We start from the raw sequence: 8,801 nt of genomic DNA, 5'->3' as shown, positions 1-8,801 counted from the left end.
ATATGAACACAACACGGAGCAAACACATCTAAACAAACCAGAAACAGCACATGATGTCACAACATGTGACCCTAAAAGACAGAAAGCTCCCACACACCTGGTTCTGTTGTGTGGAACATCTCTGGGTGCATCCGAGGAGTTCCTGCTGCTGTTTGACTCTTTATTCATGAGCTCTTCTGAGTTACTAATAATGCCTCCATATGTCACAGATTTAAACAGGCTTTAAACTTAAGCCCGAACCCGTTCCTGAGACCCGCCTGCTTTTCAGACTGAACCCCAAATCAGATTTTCACAACAAAAAGCCTGCATTTGTTAAATATGCTGTATTTCAAGATTACATGTAATCGCCGTTGGCGCCCTCTGCAGGTATTTGTAATAATACATTAGGTACTTGGTTATGTTCATATAGGCATATTAAATTATGTATTTTATCAGTGTTGTTCAATAAAACCATGTAATTACTTGGTTGTGATATTTTATTTGAGCCAGTTATTATTGCCTCATCGTAAGTTTATATATAAATAGTCATACTAAAGCCTGGTTTTCACTTAGGTCTGTTTGTGTTATTAAAAAATACCAAAATAATCATTAGATTACTTGATTACCAAAATAATCATTAGTTACAGCCCTAGATTAGTTACAACTGCATTGTTTTACTTTTTGTGATTAAAACCAAAATATTTTGTCATTGAACATTTTTTAAGAATAGTATTAAAACATTGTCTCGTTCTAGTGAACCAAGTATCTGTATTGTGTCTCATCTGGTGAGTTAAGTGTATTGTCACACCCCTAGTGTTGATAAGTGGTGATATAGCTCATAACTTTCCAAGTGTATGATACCGCTTTCATACTTCAGGTCAACCATATATTTGTAGAAAAAAATCAGTTTGAATAAGGAAAGCGATAACTTTGTCATAGTATCCTTTCAAATGTTAAAGTTGCCACAGTTTATTGCATGCTTTGCATCTGAATGATCAATCATCCTCTTCAGTTTTCAGATTTGTATTTATTTTGATCACAGAGATAGAGTGTTAAACTATTCATTGGTTTTTTTTCAAATATTCCCAAAGTTATGAAATGATCACATAAAAAAGTGAAAGACAAAAACAGCAGGTTGATCTGGTTATTTAAGGCCCCTTAAAGAATGATTTTCAGACAGTCTGTCGTTTTAGTAAAGTGTCCCAGTGATGATGATGATTCTGATCAGAAACACACAACAGTCCCATTAGATCATCATGAAGATGGCGTACTCCTCTTCACTGCTCCGGCGTGTCCAGCATCTCCATCTGAAGACAGAGAGACAGACGTCACACAGAAACACTCCGAGAGTTTGACCTCAGATGATGCAGCGACACCACACACACACTAACAGATACAACTACAGCCACCTGGAAAGATTTATAGCACTTTCTGTGATTTATTACTGGTAGCATTAAAAAATGAAATCATAATCTGTAAAAGTGATTCAATTTTAGTTTTGATTTACTGAGCAGTACGTAAAAAAAAAACTAATTCACTGTGTACTCCTGAATTTGTGTGTGAAATCAGCAAACATAAAACACTGCTAACGAGCGGACTATAGTCTGGAGGATGACACACTTCTGGATCCTTCTGCACATCTTTAGAGTTTATTTTGGAGTTAATGTTTTCTTTTTATGATTATTAAGAGAGTGTGTAGGGGATAATTTTGTGGAGGGGAGATGTTTTGTGGTGATTTTTTGTGTGTTTTTTATAAATATAAAAAATCTGGGGTGTGGTGTTTCATTTACAACACTACAAATTAATTTCAATGAGCTGTCAAGCTAATTCATGTGTGTACGCTTGTGCATTAGGTGAGTATAAATATGAATAATCCACATATATGTTAGTGAACGAGACGCACAGCAGAAAACTTCCAAACAAATCAGTGTTGTCCGATAAGACATTGAGTTAAAGTGATGTTCAGACAGAAAAGCAGGTGTTTTATGTGTTTATGCTCATGAGTCGTGTGTTAGTTACATCAGACAGCAGCTGAGAAACTGAAATCATCAGATAAACATGCTGGAGAGACACAAGCAGCTCATCTACACACACAGATGCATACTGTAGCCCCACCATGTGGTGAATACACGCACCGCAGGAAGTGAGGCTTTAGAGCAGGAACACATGCAGACTGACAGAGAGACACAGACAGACAGAGAGACACACACAGACAGAGAGACACACACAGACAGAGACACACACACAGACAGAGACACACACACAGACAGAGACACACACACACACACACACACAGACAGAGACACACACACAGACAGAGAGACACACACAGACAGACAGAGACACACACACAGACAGAGAGACACACACACACAGACAGACAGACAGAGAGAGACACAGACAGAGAGACAGACAGACGGACACACAGACAGAGAGACACACAGACACAGACAGAGAGACACACAGACACACACACACACACACACAGACAGACAGAGAGAGACACAGACAGAGAGACACGCAGACAGAGAGACACACACACAGACAGAGAGACACACACAGACAGAGACACACACACAGACAGAGACACACAGACAGACAGAGACACACAGACAGACAGAGACACACAGAGACACACACACACAGACAGAGACACACACACAGACAGAGACACACACACAGACAGAGACACACACACACAGACAGACAGACAGAGACACACACACACACAGACAGACAGACAGAGAGAGACACAGACAGAGAGACAGACAGACGGACAGAGAGACACAGACAGAGAGACACACACACACACACACACACACACAGACAGACAGAGAGAGACACACAGACAGAGAGACACACAGACAGACAAAGAAAAAAAAAAAAAACAAAAAAAAAAAAAACACAGTGACAAAAAAGCAGACAGAGAGACACACACACAGACAGAGAGACACACACAGACAGAGAGACACACAGACAGACAGAGAGACACAGACAGAGAGACACACACACACACACACACACAGACAGACAGAGAGAGACACACAGACAGAGAGACACACAGACAGACAGAGAGACACACAGAGAGACACGCAGACAGAGAGACACACACACAGACAGAGAGACACACACAGACAGAGAGACACACACAGACAGAGACACACACACAGACAGAGAGACACACACAGACAGAGAGACACACACAGACAGAGAGACACACACAGACAGAGACACACACACAGACAGAGAGACACACACAGACAGAGAGACACACACACACAGACAGACAGACAGAGAGACACACACACACAGACAGACAGACAGAGAGAGACACAGACAGAGAGACAGACAGACGGACACACAGACAGAGAGACACACAGACAGACAGAGAGACACACAGACAGACAGAGAGACACACAGACACACACACACACACACACACACACACACAGACAGACAGAGAGAGACACAGACAGAGAGACACACAGACAGACAGACAGACAGAGAGACACACAGAGAGACACGCAGACAGAGAGACACACAGACAGAGAGATACAGACAGACACGCAGACAGAGAGACACACAGACAGACACACAGACAGAGAGACACACACACACACAGAGAGACAGACAGACAGAGAGACACACAGACAGACAGACAGACAGACACACACACACACACACACACACACACACACACACAGAGAGACAGACAGACAGAGAGACACACAGACACAGACAGAGAGACACAGACAGAGAGACACAGACAGAGAGACACAGACAGAGGGCAGCACTAAGCAGAGGAGGACTGAAACAAGAGCTCAAACCTGATAACAAGGGCTTCCTAGACTCCTCCAGGACCTGATGGAGACCAAATCACATTTCAAATCTTATAACACACACAAACACATATACCTGTATCTCAGACACACACACACACACTCACTCACTCATTCACTCACACACTCACTCATTCACTCTCACACACACACACTCACTCATTCACTCTCTCACACACACACACACACACACACACACACACAGACGTGACGTCCTCAGCCAGAAACACACTCTACTCAAGCACACAGATACTTGGACAGATGTCAGACACGCTCAGTCTCCTGTGCCATTAAACAGCTGTATTATTATTGTTAGGCAAATATGTTGAGACTTTAAAAACTTTAGCTTGCTCTTAGTGCATTTATTAATTTAGCAGACTCAGATGGCATTCAAAGTTCATGCATTCTGGGAATCGAACCCATGACCTTAGGAAGTGAAATCTGTTTAAAGGGACACGTCACCCAAAAATGATTGCCTGATGTGAGTTTTTGACTCTCAAAGTGACGGTAGCCATTGACTTGTGTTTAATGAATCACCAAGATTCACAGTTTCAGCTGAAAATCTTCTTTACTGTTCTGCTGAAGAACAAAAGTCACCTACATCTCTGATGATCTGAGGAAGAGTAAATAACAGCAAATGTTCACAAGAATCCTCTCACCTGGCAGGTTCTGGAGCCGCTCCAGAAGAGTCTGAACTCCTTGCGGACGCAGGCGAGGACGGCACTGGTCAGGAGTGTACAGGGAACCAGGTAGAGCAGCGCCGGCTGACCCATCTTAGACAGAACATCACAGCGAAGGTCAGCACCAGACCCACGGCGTACGCAAGCAGAACACACACACACACACCACACAACACACCACACACTGTTTTAGAGCGGCCGGGTCTCCGCTGCAGGAGAATCATCAGCAGATGCTCGTACCGAACGGCGCAGGAGAATGAAGTAGATTCTTCTGGAGTTCTCCATCCACACGTCAAACCTGTGACAGTGACGCCAACCAGCATGGACCTGCACACACACAGACACCACGCGTAAACACCAGCCTTAATTTCTGCACCTGACCTTACTGATATGCATTTGTAGACTATCCCCTTTCAGATGCCACAAATTATGAAAGGAGAGTATTCAAACTAATCATGCAGCATTTGCGCTGGTATTTGTGTCATTATTTAACACCCAAAAAAGCATGTCCTAAACTATTTTGTGCTTGAAATGACTGCAGCTGTTGTTGCAGAGAACAGAGAGTGTGTGGTAGAAAAGAGATGATTTTTCCCACATGCATTCATTTATTTAGAATCCAGAAGAACACATTATCTGAACATATCCTTTGCCAAGACATGTTGTTTTTAATTTGCTTCAGGAAATAAAAGAGGACTTGGAATCCTCAACTAGGAGTCACACAATACCAGCTCTATCAAAACTGCAGGCAAACCTTCTTTAACATACTGTGGCTTCTTTAATTCTTATTGGCGCCCCCTGCGGCTTGGTATACTGTTGTTGGGTGTGATAGTGGTAGACATGCGACGTTGCGTCTGTGATTCTTTCAATTTGCAACGATAAGAACTGAGGGAAGACCTCTGACCTGGTATGATGATGTCACCGTAGCAGAGGAATGAGAACTGAAACTCATGACACAGATTTTCTGAGCAAAGCCGCAGAGAACTGTGGGATACGCGATCACCAACCGGTCACGCATCACCACCGGCAGCTGAACAACACAAACAATCACACAGCTGTATATAAACACATCCAGCTTTACCATGTTCTCATCCTAATGTGTGTGTGTGTGTGTGTGTGTGTGTGTCTTACTTTCTCGTAGGAGGAAGAGTTGTCTCCTGGAACCTCCAGTGCTTGACCCTAAAACCAGAAGCTGCTGTTAGTGAGCCGCACGTCAGTCACACACAGATCACACGAGGCTCTCGCTCACCTTCCCTCCAGCACCGGGCCCAGAGCCACCTGCACCATGATGCTCTCTCCGTTCTGAACACACACACACACACACACACATTAGGATGAGAACATGAGCAGCGCTCTGAGTGTGGATCCGCTGATACTCACCGGCGTCAGGAATGGCGTGATGAAGACGAAGAAGACAGTCTAGACCAGCAGCAGACTGAGCAGAATACGCAGATCTGCAGAAACCAGCCAAACACACGTCAGATCCGCAGCACAGCGCCGCCGCGCCACTGAGAACACAGCTCACCTTAAAGTTGGACAGGCTGATGGTTTTCAGGAAGTTCAGGCAGAACGCAATTCCCAGCAGATCCTGAAGAATCCAGATCCACCTGCAGAAGCACAGAAACACCGTCAGAAGCGCTCAGAGCATCATGGGAGAGATAGTATATACTGTAACAATTTCAGTGTTTTGAGTATTTATATATAAAATACACTGCATCATGTGCTTCTCACATGTTAATAAACACAGTGCAAGATTATTGATCTCAGCTGCAGCTTTTGCAGTTTTTTAACTGAACAATTTTGGTTTTATTTTGAATAATTGTTCAGGTCCTATTATGTATTTTATTAAATGCCTCAAACAGCAGGTTATGACACAATCCACAGTGGTGTTTCAGAGATAAAGTTCCACACCACACACCCCAAACCTCACAAAACACCACTGACTATTGCACTGAATGCTGAACTCGTTGAAGGGGAAGAGACTCATCTAGCTGTGCTGAGCGGCAGCTGGACAGACTGACGAACTGTGTGTGAACCACTCCGGAGCAGACGGTGATGGTGTGTGTGAGGTGAAGGCATGAGTGAGAGAGAGAGCTGGAGTGTGTGTGTGTGTGTGTGTGAGTGAGTGTGACAGTGTGTGTGTGAGTGTGTTGTGTGTGCGGTGTGTGTAGTGTGTAGTGAGTTTGTGTGGTTGTGTTGTGTGGTGGGTGTGTGTGTGTGTGTGGTGTGTGTGCGTGTGGGGTGTGTATGTTTGGGTGGTGTGTGTGCTGTGTGTGTGTGGGTGTGTGTGTTGCGTGTGTGTGTGTGTTGTGTGTGTATGTGAGAGTGTGTGTGGTGTGATGAGTGTGTGTGTGTGTGTGTGTGGGTGTTGGGTGTGTGTGTGAGTTGAGTGTGAGGGTGTGTGGGTGTGTGTGGTGTGGTGTAGTGAAAGTGAGTGAGGGAGTGTGGTGTGTGTGTACAGGTGCAGGGAGGGTGTGTGTGTGTGTGTGTGTGTGTGTGTGTGAGTGTGTGTATGTTTGTGTGTGTGTGTGGTGCGTGTGTGTGTTGTGTGTGTGTGTGTGGGCAGTGTGTGTGTGTGCGTGTGAGTGTGTGTATGTGAGAGTGTGTGTGTGTGTGTGGTGTGTGGGTGGTGTGTGTGTTGTGTTGGTGTGTGTGTGGTTGTGTTGGTGACCTTTGGTGAGGACAGTGAGGAGTGTGTGGTGTGTGTGTGATCCTGTCGTCGTTGCAATGGCGGTACACTCCCCAGATGACAGAAACAGCGTGATGCAGACGGCGGCGAGCAGCAGTGCACGCCACAGAAATAACCTTCTCTAGCTCTGGCAGGTACGCAAACACTGCGAAAAACAACACGCACAGTTCAGAATCAGAGCCAGTAACATCAGAATCAAACACAGCACACCAGGGACTCTCCACAACACTGCTGCTTCAGTGCTACTGCATACTGCTGTGCGTTATCTCTAAGAATATAAGTCATGTTTTTTATAACTTACAACATGCTGTGACTCGTGAACTCAATGGAGTTTTGATGATGCAGTTATAATTGGCATTTAAAAGGATATCGTCATGGAGGGACTGGAACTAAAATATGTTTATACGAGTGTTTATCAATGACTGTAAATATTTTAGTTATTTTATTTACTGGGAGTTTTATATTATTTCTGAATCATGTAGATAAAAATTATGTAATGGATGTGATTTTTGTTTTTCATTCTCTCAACAATACAATTTTGACCTGGTACAGACTAATAGTCAGGTGTTGTAGGTATATAAATATTTATTAATTACTGTATGTTGTCTGCTATGTAAACACCTTTTATTGTTTATATACGTTTTTAGTTGTCAATGTTTAGACATTCGACCTTTTAGTTAAGTTTAGTTGTGCTGTCGTTTATATAACTGTATATTGATATATGAAAAGATGCATTTGCGGATCAGTATTTAATAGACATTCTGAAACTCTATTGGGGTTAGACAACACGGTCTCCAGACCTACTCATTGTCGAAATCCATACTATAGATTTAATACTGTCAACATTGGAATTGATGGTTGATGGTGTTGAAAATACTGCAGGCAAAACACTGATATCTCAGATCATTAATCTAGTCTTGTGCAAAACTTCATATAGCTAAAACTTTAAATTCACTACTCCTGGTTGTCTAAGTATGGTAAGAACCATCACTTCTACCACAAAAGACTGCTTTGTAAGTAAATCTTTCCTGATGTATCCCAATTCCCTTCAGCATATCCAAAACATCAGAACAACTGATGGATGTAACAGAAACTATGGACTCTCTCTTTTCTAGCATTTTAAATACAGTTGCTCCCTTTACGCTTAAGGAACGGCTTAAGGAAAACAGTCCTGACACCGTGGTGTAATGAGCAACACTCCGCACCCTAAAGAGAACAGCCCGGATAATGGCAAACATCGTACAGCCGAAGTATATCGTAGATTTAGACCCGACCAATGAAGCGCAGCTGGAGGAAACCAAACTAGAGGTATTTCGTATTGCTTGGAGGGAAAGTAACCTATCTTACATAAAAAGCATTAAATACTGCTAGATCTGATTACTTTTCGTCTCTTTAAAAGAAAACAAACATAACCCCAGGTATTTATTCAATACAGTGGCCCACTAAATTAACGACAAATCAAATAAAGCATCAACAAGTGTTGACATTTCCCAACATCACAGCAGTAATGACTTTATGAAACTACTTTACTTCTAACAGTCGGATTACTTATTAAGATAAAATTGTGAACATGCAGCTGTCAGCTACAGTATACACATCAGACAATGCACTATAGCT

General features: G+C 43.1%; 1 long non-coding RNA gene and 1 pseudogene across 1 annotated transcript; both read right to left on the bottom strand.

The window, feature by feature from the left end:
- Positions 1–986: 986 nt before the first annotated feature.
- On the bottom strand, positions 987–5,447 carry LOC122140362 (annotated as a pseudogene).
- A 56-nt stretch (positions 5,448–5,503) lies between these two features.
- On the bottom strand, positions 5,504–6,166 carry LOC122140487. Its single transcript, XR_006157166.1, has 5 exons — positions 6,021–6,166; positions 5,876–5,949; positions 5,745–5,797; positions 5,627–5,674; positions 5,504–5,525 (listed from the first exon to the last, which is right to left on the bottom strand). It is a non-coding gene; the product is annotated as an uncharacterized LOC122140487 (long non-coding RNA).
- Positions 6,167–8,801: the final 2,635 nt, after the last annotated feature.

Source organism: Cyprinus carpio, chromosome B18 (genome assembly GCF_018340385.1).
Source record: "Cyprinus carpio isolate SPL01 chromosome B18, ASM1834038v1, whole genome shotgun sequence".
In the NCBI taxonomy this organism is placed as follows: Eukaryota; Metazoa; Chordata; class Actinopteri; order Cypriniformes; family Cyprinidae; genus Cyprinus; species Cyprinus carpio.
Note: the sequence above shows the minus strand (reverse complement) of the source record. Positions and strands in the feature narration are given on the sequence as shown.